The sequence below is a fragment of the Triticum urartu genome, chromosome 4 (assembly GCF_003073215.2).
Source record: "Triticum urartu cultivar G1812 chromosome 4, Tu2.1, whole genome shotgun sequence".
NCBI classification, from domain to species: Eukaryota; Viridiplantae; Streptophyta; class Magnoliopsida; order Poales; family Poaceae; genus Triticum; species Triticum urartu.
In genome coordinates, this window is record NC_053025.1 from 384317183 (window position 1) to 384321254 (window position 4072).

General features: G+C 44.2%; 1 long non-coding RNA gene across 3 annotated transcripts; it reads left to right on the top strand.

Annotated features, from left to right (window-relative positions):
- Positions 1–355: 355 nt before the first annotated feature.
- Positions 356–2489, top strand: LOC125551711. Of its 3 annotated transcripts, none has more exons than XR_007303055.1 (2): positions 356–965; positions 1987–2489. It is a non-coding gene; the product is annotated as an uncharacterized LOC125551711 (long non-coding RNA). The 3 variants fall into 3 exon arrangements; XR_007303054.1 differs by having other exon boundaries at positions 1990–2489; XR_007303053.1 differs by having other exon boundaries at positions 2033–2489.
- Positions 2490–4072: the final 1583 nt, after the last annotated feature.

Consider the following 4072-nt stretch of genomic DNA (forward strand, 5'->3'; position numbering starts at 1 on the left):
TCAACAAACACAACAGGTGATCCTGAGGCACCAATGGCCGTCGTGTGGCGCACGACCTGTCTCGTGGGTTCCATCTGAAAACAAAGATGTTTCAAAGGAGTCAAATGACAATGTGGATAATGGTCAATATACTACTCTAAGGAATAGCTAGGGCTTATCCAACTTTGGGGTGAATGTGGTCACGGGATCCTAATGTTAGACACTACACCACAACACTTAATCCATAGCAATTAACTGTTGGGAGAAATACCAGATTACAGGCAAATGATCTGCCGGGTATGGTTTTTACAGCCAGTAGAAGTGTTGAATGGCAGATAAACTGCCGGGAGAATTCGAGCATGGCCCACCCGAGCGAGTTTGCCCCCGTGGCGCGAGAATGTCCAAACTCACTGGCGCAAGACAGCGCGCGAGGCACTGAAAATTTTCACTGAAAAAATTATAGTCGCTGCCCCACCAGTTCTCCCCCAAATCGAACCCTCCTCCCCAGCCCATCCCTCCTCCCCGACCCACGCCGCCGCCGACCCTCTCCGCCCTCGATAGTGCCCTCCACCGCCGAACCGTGCAACCTCCACTGATTTTAATGGCGGCGGTGCATCGAGGTCAACGTCGCCTCCCTCCACTCGCATCTGGTGTGCGAGGTCAACATCGCCATCGGGATTGGTCAACGCCGTCGGTGCATCTAGATCGACGCTTGCCTCCATCCCCAGCACCAGATCCCACGACAGCACCAGGCCTCTCCATCGTTCTGCAAGCCCACCGACAACGAGCACAAGAGGAAGTAGTGCTTCTTGGCTCCTCTACTGTCTCTGTGTTGTCGCACCACCACCATGCTGATGCGCCCTACACCCCCATGGACCTCCATCTGACAAGGACAGGCGGGTTTCCTCCACCCCGATGGCGAGCGTAGTGCGTGCCCCTCACTGCTACAGGCTGCTCAGATCCAGCAAGGTGGAAACCAGATGCAAGTGAGATTTCCTTCCCAAGGCTGTGAACCCCTCCTTCTCTACTTATGAGCAGTACATGTCAGGAATATGTCCTCATCTGTACACATAAATTTCTACTACTATACATTGCATCTTATTTATTGTATGCTTTCCTGGTCTATTGAACTGGAATTGAAGTACTGCTTTGGTTTGTTATTAAATCTCATGTATGTACCTGAATACCATCTATGGTTTACTTTCTTAGATACATTAAATTTTAGTAAGTTTCATGGATCAGTTTTTCACATCTAAAGTATGGTGTGATCCCTTCTGATTATGTGTTGATGATCATAATGGATTATGGAATGGTAAGCTACTCTGAAGCTTCTGATTACTGTCCTCGCTATTGTATATTTAAAAACATGATTCATATGATATTTTTTGATTTTTTGTCCTCACATAATCACCCAGTTATTGAATTATGCCATTAAAAGTATACCAAATGCTCTTTTATTACCGTATTTTGTGCTCATGGGTACAATTTATTTGTTTTGATGTTTTTACCAGGTAGACACTTTGTTGTGCTGTTAAGTGATCAAACTAATCATTATTTTAAGCTATGTAACAAATATTTACTTTGGATTCTGGTAAGAAACAGAAATAATATCAATGTTGTAAAAATTGATCTACTTGTGTCACAGATTGTATAGAAACAGCGGAAACTAGAGTCAGGATCATGTATACTTGCTTTCTAGTTATCATTTGAGATTTGACCTAAGTCAGCAGAATTCTTTTTTGTAACATGGTTCTCATCTCTGAACACATGTTGTTTTCCTTTTATGTTAAGATTTTTTTAAACAAACGCATTAATTGACAAATGATTTTTTAGCTTTTTATTGTATCTTTTTGCAGGGGATTTGTTAGATTTTTATAATGTTTTAATTCTCTAAAATCAATTATTCCAAAGATTCATTGCTAGTGCTCCATGCTATAAAGTTTCAATGCTTTTAGCAGCTATATTAATCCAAAGGTTTTCTATAAATGACTAACTCATTACATCCAGCAGGTTCTATATTTGTTTCTTCATCGGTACCATCTTATTTGTTCAGGTTGGCGTCACATTGGAAGATCTTTTGGTCAACATGTAGTTGAGCTAGTCAACTAGAATGTCTACATGGTTATTCTTCTGTTCACGGTGACAACACAATCAAGTGATGCGTGGCTAATATGTGATCTTTTAAGCATGGCAAGTTTGGTGACTCTTCGGCCGGAGACATGTGGACCTCTTAGAATAACGTAGTTTCACATGATGGCGGCGAATTGGTATTCAGAACATCTCATGAATATGGCAATGCCATTCGAGAAACGACTGAGCAGAAATATACAAAAGTGTAAACATGCCATTGTTTCCTAGACATAGCTGTAGCCATAAGTCAAGCTCAAACAGTTTTTAGCTTAGTTTGGAGACATAACGTCTTATTGTCTCATGTAAATTATGTTTACCGATGTGGCTGGTTGCTACTGAACAGATCTATGGATGTTGAAATTTTCAATTTTTATTCTAAATGTGTTTGATGTCTGCTATTGAATCTTAAGTGGAATGATGTATGATGCCTGGGCATATTGTGCTTGATACTAAATTGGGGATATGTTGCCTAGAACAGCCTAGCTTGTTGGTGAAACGAAACATGGTGGCGTACTATCTACCGGGCAAACTTGTTTGTGCTAGCTGTATAACTGCCGGCACATACATGAGCTAGGGCAGAAAAAATGTCGGGAGAATCTATCTGCCAGGACAAGTAATCCCCGACAGCCGTTCTCGTGGTGGTTCTATCTGCCGGGAATATCACTGTCCCGGCAGTTTATCTGCCCTTTAAACAGGCTTTTCCCGGCAGTTTTTTTGTCCGTACATCAGTGTTGTGGTGTAGTGAGAGTTAGTAAATTCGTTTAACCCGAGTAGAAGAGAGTTCAGAGTCCCAGAGTAAGGATCGAGGAGTAAAAGATCCTAATACCACCCAAATGGCGATGTGGGCCCGTAAGACACACAACCATGTTAGTAAAAAGTTTTGTAATGTCTAGACTCGACTTCGGCTAAGGAGTGTGGAAGGGGGATTCCTACAGGCAGTCGGCTCTGATACCAACTTGTGACGCCCCCGATTAAATCGTACACTAATCATACACGCAAACGTGTACGATCAAGATCAGGGACTCACGGGAAGATATCACAACACAACTCTACAAATAAAATAAGTCATACAAGTATCATATTACAAGCCAGGGGCCTCGAGGGCTCGAATACAAGAGCTCTATCATAGACGAGTCAGCGGAAGCAACAATATCTGAGTACAGACACAAGTTAAACAAGTTGGCATAAGATGGCTAGCACAAACTGGGATACATATCGAAAGAGGCACATGCCTCCTGTTTGGGATCCTCCTAAACTACTCCTGGTCATCTTCAGTGGCCTGCACGTAGTAGTACGCACCTCCAGTGTAGTAGGATTCGTCGTCGACGGTGGCGTCTGGCTCCTGGACTCCATCGTCTGGTCGCAACAAACGGGTATAGAAAGGGGGAACAAGGGGGGCAAAGCAATCGTGATTACTCATCCAAAGTACTCGCAAGCAAGGAGCTACATTACAGTGCATGCATTGGTATCAATGGAAAATGGATAGCTTATGTGGACTGAATTGCAGAATGCCGGAATAAGAGGGGGATAGCTAGTCCTGTCGAAGACTATGCTTCTGGCAGCCTCCATCTTGCAGCAGAAGAAGAGAGTAGATGGTAAGTTAAGCAAGTATCATCACATAGCATAATCCTACCCAGTGATCCTCCCCTCGTCGCCCTGTGAGAGAGCGATCACTGGTTGTATCTAGCACTTGGAATGGTGTGTTTTATTAGGTATCTGGTTCTAGTTGTCATAAGGTCAAGGTACAACTCCGGGTCATCCTTTTACCGAGGGACACGGCTATTCGAATAGATAAACTTCCCTGCAGGGGTGCACCACATTTCCCAACACGCTCGATCCCCTTTGGCCGGACACACTTTCCTGGTCATGCCCGGCCTCGGAAGATCAACACGTCGCAGCCCCACCTAGGCAGAACAGAGAGGTCAGCACACCGGTCTAAATCCTATGGCGCAGGGGTCTGGGC